The following is a 12,243-nucleotide window of genomic DNA, read 5'->3' on the forward strand; positions in this document are numbered from 1 at the left end:
TAGAATACAGATCAGTCTGGTTTTTATCCAGTGCAATGGAGATAGTAAACATGATGTGATGTTTCATGGGGCAACTGCAACTTACGTATTCAATGTATTTGAAATGAGTGACAGTAAGGGAAATATAGGACCTTTACATTCTTTGCATGTGTATGTATATATGTAGGACTCCCACCGTCAACATGCCCAGTTGAATGTTGACATTGTCTTGAGCTATGATTGTATTGGGCGTAAGGATCTGAGTGTTCTGTGGAGATACCTTTTGTGCTTAGTACAGTTGGACAGGTGGGAGGAAGCTAAGTGCATTTTTCTGCTGATGTAACTGACCAGCAATGTTACATGGCAAGACTGTCTCCCTTTGTTTCCGAGGTTTCGCTGCAATAGAATGGAATTTTAGCCGTGACACAAAGAGATCTGTACTAGCCTGTTGCTTCAGCTGCCGCAGGGAGCCCCGGGCTCTTTAAATCGCCAGCCTGGGGAAGCTGGTCCGGTCCAGCTTACTTTCACCTCTGGGTGGGGGGCTTGCAGGAGAATAAAGGAAAATGACATGGGAACCCCTTTAAAAACCCTTTCCGTAAAGAAGGAAGGGCAGGATGTTATTAATATCAGTGGAGGCTCTTACCCCTATCAGGAGGTCTAATCCAATAACCACAGTGACCTTCAGTTCAGGCACAACGTAAATGGCATGATTTGTGAGTGATTTCTTTGCCCCCCCTTTGGAACTCCAAATACCTATGCTCTTTAGGCTGTGACGTGACCAGGCCCTGCAAGCAATCTCTCTGTTTTGGACAACATGGAACCTGTGGTCTTTTTTCCCCTTTAACATTTTGAAGACAATTCTGTTCACCAACTTTTCAGACAGAGTTCAAGTTACGAGTGTGGGTTCAGTCCCTGTATCCAGGGAAACGGCAACAGTCAAGGTATCCTGGGGGAAGGAGAGGTGGAACGCTTTTGGGGTGGAATTCAGTCCCCATGTATTTTTGGGGGGGAGACTTCTCCCCAAAGTTGCCAGAGGGTGGTAGACTGGAAATCTCACCCGATTGTTTCAGAAGGTGGGGGTTGGGAACAACCTCACTTTCTTGTGCTTTTGGAAGAGGGATATGTATGGAAAACGGCTCGTGGGCAGATGAGTGGAACACACCCCTCCCCCATACACGCACGCTTTGGAGGAGAGGGTGGTGGGGTACTGCATCACCCCCAGATTTTTTGAAGGGTGAAGAACCCCACGGTAAAACCCGAAGGAGGCAGGGGTCCTGTGGAAGAAATCGCAGGTGATGGTACAATTAAAGTCTGTATCCTACTTAGGGTGACCAGATGTCCTGATTTTATAGGGACGGTCCCGATTTTGGGGTCTTTTTCTTATATAGGCTCCTATTACCCCCCACCCCCTATCCTGATTTTTCACATTTGCTGTCTGGTCGCCCTAATCCTACTGCATATGCACAAGGGGGGTGAGGGCGAATTCAGATGGCACAGACAGCCTCAACTCCAGAGCTTCCTAACTTTTCAGCGCCTGACTTTGCAACCTCAGTGCTCCTTGCACGTGGCGCTTGTTTGTGCCTGGGCTAGTTACTACTAAAGACAGGTCGCCAGCCAGGCTGGGTGGCTAAAGCGGGCCAGCGAGTTGAACTACAGCTCCCAGAAGGCTTTGAAGGACGGCCTCGCGGAGGAGCCAATCAGAGCATCGCCGCTGGCGGGGCTGACCCTTAAAAGCCACGTGTCGGAAGCGCTTCGCTCTTTTCCGTGGCAGTCCCTGGCTGGGTGCGCTCGGGTAAGGCCCGGGGGGCGTTTGCAATCCGTCGCCATCCTCTCTTCCCCGGGGGCGCCTGGGGGTTCTGCCCCCTGCCAGCTGACCTGGAGCGGCTCAGGTTTCCAGGGGGGCGGGCTGGGCTGTAATATTTTGTAGGGGTTGGAAATACAAAGGGTCCCGGCCTGGGCCTCCCCGCGGGATGGGGCTCGCTGCGGCTCCGGGCTGGATTCCCACCTGGCGCGGAGGGGGGAGGGGGAAGCGCTGATCCTAGCAGGGGGTAGAGCCCTGCGTGGGTACAAAACTGGCCCGTGGATTTGCAGGGCTTTGCTTACCCTGGCCGGGCTGCGGCTCTAAGGCACCCCCCTGGGTCCCTCCACCTGCCCTGGGCTGGGGGTCAGGGGGCTGCTCGGGCCCTCCCGCCCAGGACAGGTGGAGGGTCTGCACCACAATGTCCTCAACCTGCCCGCCTGGCTCTTACCGTCAGAGCCCTGCGCCGATATAAAGCGGATGCCCCCGGGGGTTTGCAGGGCTCTACAGCTGGGAAAACTTCCAAGGTCTGTTTAGCAATAAATCCAGAGAGGCTCTGAGCTGGGAGAGGCTCTGTTGTGGGTGGGAGTGGGGCCGTCGAGGAGAGAGCCCCTCACTATGTGCCTCAAAGGGTCTCCTGTATTTGTTTCTTAATTTGTAATTAAAGCAATATCTATATATTTTTTTACTTTTATGAATGATGTGGCAAGCCCGGAGGTAGCACTGCCCTGGGGTCTAGCCCACTAGCCTGCGAAAGCGGCAGCTGATCAGCTAAACAGCCTGTTTGCAAAGGCCCAGCAGTGTGGGGGGGCGGGGGGTGGTTTTGTGCCCAGGAATGAAATGGTGCAGGAAGCTATGTGTTTGTCCAGTAGCGCCTCTGGTGTTTGGCGGAGTGGAAAAGGGGGTGGTAGTGAGTAAGGTGTTTCACTAGGTGGGTGAGTTTTGCGCATGGCAATGATATAGGGCCCGATTCTGCACTCATTGGCTTTACACTACTGTGAGATTCAACTGGCTTTAATGTGATGTAAGCAGAATTGCGGCCAATCTGCTTTGGCTAATGCCCAATTATTAACTAGCTCTGATGCTTGGTAGTAAACCCAGGAGGAGTTAAATGCTGCATTACTGATATGAAGGCCCCATGCCGGACTTAGGTCCCTGCAGTGTGGAGAGTGGGGGAAGCTGGCGTAGGGAGTGGTTAGGTTAGACAGGCTTGTCTGGTGACAGCTCTGCATTTTAGTCTTTCAGGGGAGAAGAGGAGGAGGGTCCATAAAATGGAGAAGCATAAATGCTAAAGCAGTTAAGAGGTGGAAGAGAGATTCCCCTTACCCCCATTAAAGCAAAATCTCTACTATTTCAGGTGTAGCGAAATCACTAAGCCTGTAACAGCATCTGCTTCCCAGACTTGTGCAGATCCTGCCCAGGGTGTGGGGTGATTTAAATCACCAAGTGGAAAGCCTCAATTTAAATAATTGATTTTAATAATCTTTTCCATTTGTGTTTCTGTTGAATTTTTACAGAAAGGCACATTCTCATGGGTTGATATCACCATTAAAACAAGTTGATCTAAAACTAAATAGAGCCTTTACACTAGATTTGGTACATCTTTTTGCTACCTAGGAGGGTGCACTATAACTATACACCTGTATTTAAGCTATTATGTAGCTGAATATTCTTAAATTATCATTAATTTACATTTTTCATATGTTATCATTCACCATTTTTATGGGTTATTTACTAGAGATCAATTTTTATCCTCTCTGATCCTGCCATTCCTTTCTTCCAGATCTTGCCTGGTATCTGTGCGTGGGCTGGGACGGAGCCGAGATGCTGGAACCACTGAAGCATGAGCCTGGCATTGCTCACTTGCTTTCCCCGCAGAGTAAGTGGCTTGCTGTACACCCTTGTTCTGTTGAGTTTTTTAAAAGCTGCTGCGGGGGGGCTTCTCTTGGTCAGCAGGTAAGCTGAGCAGCATAATTAAGGAAGCCAACAACAATTGGCCATGCTTTGTTTGCCCTTTCCTCCCCCCGGAAGCCCTCTGACGTTCCCACGGCCCTATCGAAGCTGCGTCTGTCTCTCTTGTGTAGCTGACGTGGTCAAAAAGGAGCCAAAAGTGACCTGTTTTCCTCGACGGTCGCTGTTCAGTTTGTTCCACTGTAACTGTCCAGCAACATTTCAGGAAAATACATGCGCTAGGAGAGTCTGCACAGGCTTTGCCTGGCCCGGAGGTGTCTAGGGATGGGCGAGGGGCCTCTATCTAGATACAGAGGACTGTTTATTTTCAGGTTTCCCTGTTGGGAAGGGGGTGGTTCTAGAGGCCCTTGGCATTCATAAAACTTGTTTATAGATTCAGCCTGAAATGGTTGGCCCCATCCTCTGGAAGAGAAACTGCTGTTGAATGCCATGTGGTTATCAGGTGCCCTTTTTGAAAGGGGAGCAGAGAAGGATATTCTTTGCTTTGCTTACTCTTAAGAGGCTGTTTCCTGTTCCAGTAGCACTTAGTGTCCATAAGACTGAGATTGTGGTGGGCTAATGGGCTGTTTGCTTTTTTTTCTCCCTCTTCAGGTGAGGAGCTGGTGCCCCTGTCCTGGAGATTGCCTGCTTCCACCCGCGGCGGAGTCCGGCAGGTGAGTGCGAGATGTTGCTCTGCTTATGGTGCCGGTTATTGGCTGAGTAGGAGTGACCATCTGTTGCAGAGCAGCCAGGTCTGTGGGGGATTGAAGGCAAAATACTAAATGGGATGGAAACCACTTGCTGTGGTTTGCAACTAGCTGATGTTCTGGTGACCATTTCTCTGTCTCTCACCTTCAGAATAACAGTTGGTGGTGTTATCCCCATTTTACAGATATGGAAACTGGCACAAACAGTGGCAGGAACTTGCCCAAGCTTGGCCAGCGGTGGGAATAGAACCCAGGTCTCCTGCGTCGCGGTCCAGTGCTTTGTCCACTACCTTTGCCACGTTACCGATCCTCTAATATCTCCATCCCTCCAGCAGCTGTAACGAGCCTCCCTGAATGAGTGCATGTAAAACCAAGAGCTGTGGCTCCGTGAAATAGCCACAGGGTCTCCAACTACATGCAAGAACAAGGAGGAGAGACTTTGGCAGCTAAGCCCCGTGTGCCGATGGCTGTCACTTGCCTCTCCTATAAGCTTTCACTTGCAGGGCATTGGCTTCTTTGATGTGGTGCTCTTGTTTAGAGGCCCTTAGTTGCATGAGTTCCTAGTTCTGTGGCATCTGCAGCCCTGTTCTTCGCTGGCTGTAAGGATGGTGCAAATCTGTTTCCTAGGGCCCGTCTGGAGGCGCCCTTCAGAACCCTGAGCAGTTGCTGAGATCTCTCGCCTGCTGGATGGAATGAAGTGGGCACACAGCAGCTATCCTGCAAGGTGAGATTGACGACTCCATTAAGTGCAGCTTCCTTCACCTCCAGATCCCTTTCCCATCAGATCTGAACACCGATCTCATGGTCAAAAAAGGAGGCAAAGTAAAATGCAAGTTGGTCTCATTCTCTCTGCTAGAACAGTCCTGCACTGAGAGGGGCTGGCTTGGAACACAGCAACTGCTCTGCAAAGCTCTGGGTGAAATGTAAATCTGTATAGTTTAAGGGGGGGTGGGGAGGGCTAGAGGTAAATATCTTAAACTGCTCAATGCAACTTTCTTTTGGAGTGTGCTAATAAAGTAAGGCCAGAAGGGATCATTAGATCATGCTTCCCCTCCCCTCTTTGAATTTCAGAGGTGCAGGTGTTTTGGCTGTATTCCTGCTGATTTGGTGCATTCTTCTGTACATAAAGGCCTGTGCACTTCTGATCTAATTCCAGTTCCATGTTTGCCTTTTGCAGGGATCTCTTGCTAAATGGAAGAGGCTGATGCTGCCAAGGGGAACTAATGGACTGGCCAGTCAGTCTTAGCACCTAGCGGAACATGATCATGTCTCCCAAGGGGCTGGAACTCCGGAAAGACCCATGGATGGGCAAAGTACGCTTCCAAATAACTGAGCTAAAGAGCCATTGAGCTAGTAATTCTCATGTTTGACATCCCTGACCCAACACTCCAGGGTGACTAACTCAATGGAATCTGTCTGTTCTGCATCTGATTTGACTCTGAACTGGCATTAAAACATGGCACGTGCACACAGACAGATCCCCCCTCCCCCCCCATATAGGAAATGGCAACCGCTTCAAAAACCTTGATCGTTAACTTGCCTCCTGGGGTTGATGTCCCTGGGACTTGTGGCATCTTAAATGGCCTTAACTGTCACCATCTGAACAGTACAAGGACTTCTGATGCATCCGTAGACAGATTCCAGGTAGCAGTCTTGGGAGCCTTAGGACAAATCCTCAGCTGAGGTAAATCAGCTTCGCACTATTGACGTTCATGTAACTACGTTTCGACCAGCTGAGGATCTGGCCCCATATCTCAGGGAGTAGGATTGCTCTACTCAGAGCAGCTGGTAGCTGCTTTACAATGATCCGGAAGAGTCTTTTTACCAGCTATACTTAACCGAAGGGTGATTTCCCCTGACACGTGCTGAAGGCTCTGGCACTGGGGGAGGTGGGTTTTTTCTCTCTGCAACCATAAGAGCTAGAAATGTCACTCCGTGACTAGCTTGGTTTCTGCAGAAACTGAGAGTCTAACTGGAAGTGCTGGTGCAATGTACAGCCACAGACAGACCTCTGCTTAACTCTGCCTGGTCAGTGATGACTCCTTTTAAATGGTGACTGTTGGATGAATCCTGCGGATATGGGGCTGAGGCCGGGCACACATCGTTAACAGAACAGATGGGCTCTGTTTAAAATCGCTACCTGGTGTAGATGGGTCTAGCAGCGAGTCAGGCTGCACGCTTCACTCCATAGCGACCTTTATTTTATTTTTATTTTCAGATCAAAGTGGAACAAAGAGCCAAGAAACTTGAGCTGGGACTGGACTGTCCCCTCCAACTTTCAGTCCCTCTTAAAAGCGACGTTTCTGCTTCCCAAAGAGAACGCTGCCCTGCATAGAAAATCTGTTCCTCCTCCCTTATCTCTGTCTGCCTGTTTTTAGGCTGCAAGCTCCACAGGGCAGGGGCCCATCCCTTCTCTTGCATATGAAAATCATCTAGCACTACTCTCCCATCATGGGAAATTGTTTACAGGTTCAACTGCATCTGTAGAAATACACAACACAAGGACTGTCCTTTCCAGAGTTTGCGTTCTTAGTAAAAACTCCCCTGTATAGGGAATCTGGAAATAAAACATCAGGAAATAATAAATGCAGCAGTCAAAGAAACTTTTGCCTCAGACTTTTCTGTTCATACTCTTAGTTGGTAATTAAATAAACTGACTGGCCTATGGTCTGATTTCTGTTCTCAGCTCTGCTGCTGGGGTCAGCTAGACGTGTGGTTCCCAACCTTTTTGGCCTCCGGACCCATTTGTAAATGTTGTGACCCAGTCAATAGTCTGCGGGTGGAGGCCCTGGGGTGGTTTTGGTCAGATCCTGTCCCCCCAGGGGGGTTGGGTCCTGCCTGGCACTCACCCCACACTGGCAGCTCCTGTGCTGTGAGGCTGGCTGGGTTTGGCTCTAGAGTGGAGTTGTGAGCTGGCTCTGGGGATTGCAGTACCACTCACTCAAACTTGGCCCACCTGGATTCCTGTTGTCATGACGTCTGGGCCAAAGGTGAGCAGCGCTGGGACCCCAGAGGTTGCACTGTATGGAGCTGGGAAGTGATCCCAGCCAGCCCTGTGGGACACCAGCTCCCACATGACCCTTTGAAACATTCTGGTGACCCAATTTTGGGTGCCAACCCATGGATTGAGAAACATGAGCCGGGAAAGTCACTATGCTTCTGTGCCTCAGTTTCTCAAGCTAAAATATTCCTCTTTTGTAAAGCACATTGAGATCTAATAAAGAAAAGGTCTATGTAAGCTAGGCATTGTGTAAGAGCTAGGCATTCCCAGATTAAAGAGTAATCTGAATGGTAGACAGTCGAGATAACTGCGTTAAGGTTTTTCTGACCTTGTAGTTGGCCATGGTGACCCTTACTTCAGTAGCAGGTACATTGAAATGAGAATGTGGGGAAGAAGGCAACCACCAATTGTCACACAGGGTGCTTTGCTATTGCTATTGATTTTACATGCTCTGATACCCTGGTGATGGGCAGCAGAATAAAACTTTAGGATAAGATAATAGTGAGACAGGAAATTTTGTCCATCACCAGGTAAACACCAACACCACCCCCCCCCCCCCGATCTTCATCCATGCTACACACCCACCCCAGTTGTGTATTCTGTTTGTAAAAGCCTGAACACAGGGGTGGGGGCCACTTACCACCTTTCCCAAGCCTGTCAGTGTGGGTGTGGGCTGCATTTTCCCCTCAACACCTAAACCGTGGGTGGGAAGGATTTCACACACTCCCCTCCCCTTGTTACAATCCTGGAGATGGGGCCACATGCCCCTTGCAGGAAGCCTGAGGCTGAGGTGGTTTCTTCCCTGAAAATACGGCTGAGGCAGTTTCCACCCTGAAAGAGTGGGTGGAATCAGCATTCCCTACCCAAGGAAGTCAGGGAGGGCTGCATTTCCCCCAGCCCCATACACATGGGTGCAGGAGCTGTGGTTCTCCCTCCCCTGAAAGCAGCATGGAGACCATGTTTGCCTCCCTTTGCTGACCCTGTGGTACTCAAAGTGAAGCCATGAATTTAGATGCCTAAATATGGATTTGGGAGCCTAGATTCAGGCATCCATTTGCTACATATTTCGGCCTAGAAATATCAAATGGGGACAAATTGGGTTGTGGCTAAAGAAGGTGGAATGGGCCTCCAGTGGGAGACTTGTGTTCACTTCCCATTTCTGCTCTGTCTCATTGGGTGGCCCCTGCTATCATCTCTACAAAATGGATAAAGATTTAACATTATTTATTAAGAATTAACTTTATTATTTCCTAGGCAGGTGTGTTGATTTATTGATGTCTGTGAAGTGCTTTGAGAGCCTCAGCTGGAGCGTGAGGAAAGGAAAGGTTGATCTCGTTGTATGAGAACTGCTGCCCCAGGAAACCTCCCGCCTCATGCTGTGCTTGAAAGATCTGCCTGTGTCCAGCGTTGTCAGCCCTTTGCTCAGCCTTCCCTAGTTGCAAAGACCTAGCGGGTGATGGGAAGCAGGTGTGGAGACAGAACAGCGTCTAATACAGACACTCCATAAGGTGCTCCGCCCCCCCCCCCCCCCCCCCCCCCCCCCCCCCCCCCCCCCCCCCCAGCAGAAAGGGGAGAGTTGCAAACCAACATCCAGGAAAGTAACCCTGTCTGTTCCCCTCCTTTGTACCCTGTCCCTTTCCGCAGTTAAACCTGGGGGACTGAGAGCATTTAACATGAATTCCTTACTGTCCATGCTGGGGCCAGCCTGTTTGGTTGGTGGGGGGTGGCTACAGAAGGCCCGCCCACTCAGCTGAGGGAGGGGCCACAGAAGAGCCCAGAACAAAACTGATTATGAACAATAGGGATGGGGGTGCAGGTCATAGGGTCAAATCAAGGATCCAGAGGGTGACACTGAGCAGAGATCCCCAGACAATGCCCAGTGATCTGAGTAGGAGCCTAGAGTCAGTGGATGCTGCCCAGAGGATGGGTACATGAACAGACAAGGGACTAGAAAAAAAGCCCCACAGTCAAAGGGGACGCCCCCCATCTAACTTGCTGGACTGATGGAGGGGTGCTTTGGCCAATGCCAGGAGGAGAGGGTGCCAGGCCAGCCCTGTAGGCTGAAATCCCGTATCCACAGATAAGCTACATCAGTAGCAGGGCAGATTTCCCCCACCCCCACCAAAGTGTCCCCACCCTGAGCAGGGGAGCGTAGTCTCCATGGCTCACTTTGTACATAGCTGCCTCTCCATTGCCACTGCCTGCGAGGGCGGCTCGTTAGCAGCATCGGAGGTGTTTATGAGCCTGGAACACTTGTTCACAAGGAACATGCTGGAGAGCCCACAGCTCATATCAGATGGAAGCAACTTCTAGCACCCAGGCAGTGCCGGCTCTAGGATTTTTGCCGCCCCAAGCAAAAAAAATGTTGGTGGCCCCCTCCCCCCTTTTTTTGGCTTTTACACGTTTGCATATTGGGGAAATAATCGCAGAATATAATCACACATCAGCATGTTTAGTTGACTCTGTTGCTGCAAATTTCAGAGCGGAAAGTCCAAGGAAAATCTTTAGTTCCTCTTTGAGCTGAAATAAAACAGTGCAATTAGTCAAACTGATCTTGGGAGTTCCATGCAGGCTGATACGAACATCTGGTAAATCAAAACTGTTAAACCTCAGTGATCTTTCACTTGTTAAAGCACATGTGTCACTTACTCTGAAGAAAAAAAAATAGGGAAAAGGCTCATAGAAAATTAAATTGCTCCAGGGGAAAAAAAATCCAACTCCCCCAAGGAACAGGAAGTGAGATACTTTATTACTATACATTGATCTGTCAATGCCACTCACGGAAAGTCTGAGCAATCAAGCTGCAGCAAACATATGATGGTTACAGAGATCTAACCAATGTTGAAATTAGTGGAGTTGAAAAGTTCAGCAGCGAGTGGCTGCAGGGAGGGCTGCCCCACACCTCTTTCTGCTGTCAGCATGTGAAAGGAGGCCAGGCTGGGAAACAAGGCTGAAATTGACCATGTGCCAAGAAGGAGAGTTGAGCAAGGAAAACCCACAGTAACTTCAACCTTAAACTGCAAAGGAAAAAAAGGAAAAAGGCAAGGGGGGGTGGGGAGAAGAGGAAGGCGAAGGGCTGGCTGACTGTGCTGCTGAGCTGAGAGAGAAAGAGAGAGAGTGTGTGTGTGTGTGTGTGTGTGTGTGTGTGTACACACATTAGCCAGGTCCAGCCTCTGCTAGAGCCTGTCCTAAAGGGCCACCGGGGGAAGCGGATAGAAGCAAGGGCAGCAGGCAGCAGCCCGGCTCCATGGAAGGGAGCACATCAGCTGGGGAAGAGGAGAGCGGGGGTGGGGAAAGCGCCGCGCTCCCTTTGCAAGCTCCGAGCGGTTTCAGATCCTCCTTGTGCTCCAGTTCGCCCGGGGCGGGGGACAAAGCCCCGCAGCAGGATCCCGGAGCAGCCTCCTCCTGCAGCCGGGTGGGGAAGAGCCAGTGGGAGATTAACAACACGCGTGTCCGAATCCGAGGCAGGAGGAGGCGACATCGCCCGGCCGCCGCATGGTATTTACTGTCCACAGGCTGGAGCGCAGCCCTGGAGCCCGCAGCAGCTGGTCTCGGAGGAGCCGGACCTGGTGATCGAAGTTTCCGGCTGGCAGATCCAAGCCCACAAGTCGGTGCTGGCGGCCAAGTCCCCGGACATCCTGCGGGTGAAGGGGGTGAGCTACTGGGGACTGCGCCTGCTCATGACATGGCCGACATGGGCGACGTGCGCCATGACAACCTGGCCGAGGTGGTGAGCGGTGCCCGCGTGCTGCAGATGCCCTGTGCTCTGCACTGCACGGCTGAGGCCATGCGGGCCCAGCTGCCTCCACAACTGCTACCATCTGCTGTGCCGCCCCTGGGAATGTGCCGCCCCAAGCAGGTGCTTGTTTTGCTGGTGCCTAGAGCCAGTCCTGGGCGGCGCGCTCAGGGGAGCAGGCGGAGGCGGAGCGGAGGCGAGCTGGGGCGGCGGGGGCACTTTTTGTCCATGCCACGGAGTCGGTGCCTATGATGGCCGGCGCCAGAATGCCACCCCTAGAAATGTGCTGCCCCAAGCACCTGCTTGTTTAGCTGGTGCCTAGAGCCGGCCCTGCACCCAGGACAGCCCTGGAGTAAGTTGGGTGCCACTCCTACAAACTTCCGTGGCGAATGCATCCACTTCAGCCTTAGGCCTGGTCGGCACTAGAAATGGTTGGCCACAGAGGGAAGATGCAGCATATATCGCAAAGCGGTGCTTTTGCCAGCATACCTTATACCAGTTCCCTGAACAAAATAAACTATCCCAGCTGTGACGAAGTGGGGTTTTATTCATCTTGTTCTGTTGCATGAGAGTCTTACTGTTATACTAATACGGTGTGTACCTTAGTTTCCCTGTGGACTGCACGAATACTTAGGTGGTGGGAATTGGGTGTGTGATTTTGCTGAGGCCCTCAGGACCAGTGAGACTGCCCAGCTGTTTGCACCTATGTAACCTGAGTCCCCGGAGGGGGGATGCGACCAGGTGACACCTTTTGCCCGGGAAGCGAGACAAAGAGAAGGAGGAGGAGCATCAAGGGGGATGTCGGAGGTCAGAGGTCTGTTACCTCTGTTCCCCTAAAAACCAACCCAGGGTCACACTTGTATTAGTTTTATTACAATGCCGCTGTTGGGTCAGATAGAAAAGAGATGGAGCTTATTCATACACGCACACATTCACCGCATTCATACCCTCATGCACCCACACACTTACACAGGCGGAGAGTTACCGGAGACAGCACGGAGACCGAGAAGCCGAAGCGGGGTAGATCTGGTGTGTCCGCCTGCGGTCACGAATCCAGGCTGCTGAGTAGGTC

At 51.2% G+C, this 12,243-nt stretch overlaps 1 long non-coding RNA gene and 3 other non-coding genes across 4 annotated transcripts; all 4 read left to right on the forward strand.

The window, feature by feature from the left end:
- Nucleotides 1-1,706: 1,706 nt before the first annotated feature.
- LOC112110034 lies at nucleotides 1,707-7,037 on the forward strand. The gene is made up of 6 exons (XR_002908366.2): nucleotides 1,707-1,771; nucleotides 3,561-3,656; nucleotides 4,340-4,401; nucleotides 5,062-5,158; nucleotides 5,612-5,747; nucleotides 6,653-7,037. It is a non-coding gene; the product is annotated as an uncharacterized LOC112110034 (long non-coding RNA).
- LOC112110041 lies at nucleotides 3,822-3,965 on the forward strand. Its single transcript, XR_002908367.1, has one exon. It is a non-coding gene; the product is annotated as a small nucleolar RNA SNORA16B/SNORA16A family (small nucleolar RNA).
- LOC112110042 lies at nucleotides 4,793-4,925 on the forward strand. The gene has a single exon (XR_002908368.1). It is a non-coding gene; the product is annotated as a small nucleolar RNA SNORA44 (small nucleolar RNA).
- Nucleotides 6,459-6,530, forward strand: LOC112110044. The gene has a single exon (XR_002908370.2). It is a non-coding gene; the product is annotated as a small nucleolar RNA SNORD99 (small nucleolar RNA).
- Nucleotides 7,038-12,243: the final 5,206 nt, after the last annotated feature.

This window comes from Terrapene carolina, unplaced genomic scaffold (assembly GCF_002925995.2).
Source record: "Terrapene carolina triunguis isolate 2854851 unplaced genomic scaffold, T_m_triunguis-2.0 Scaffold236, whole genome shotgun sequence".
NCBI classification, from domain to species: Eukaryota; Metazoa; Chordata; order Testudines; family Emydidae; genus Terrapene; species Terrapene triunguis.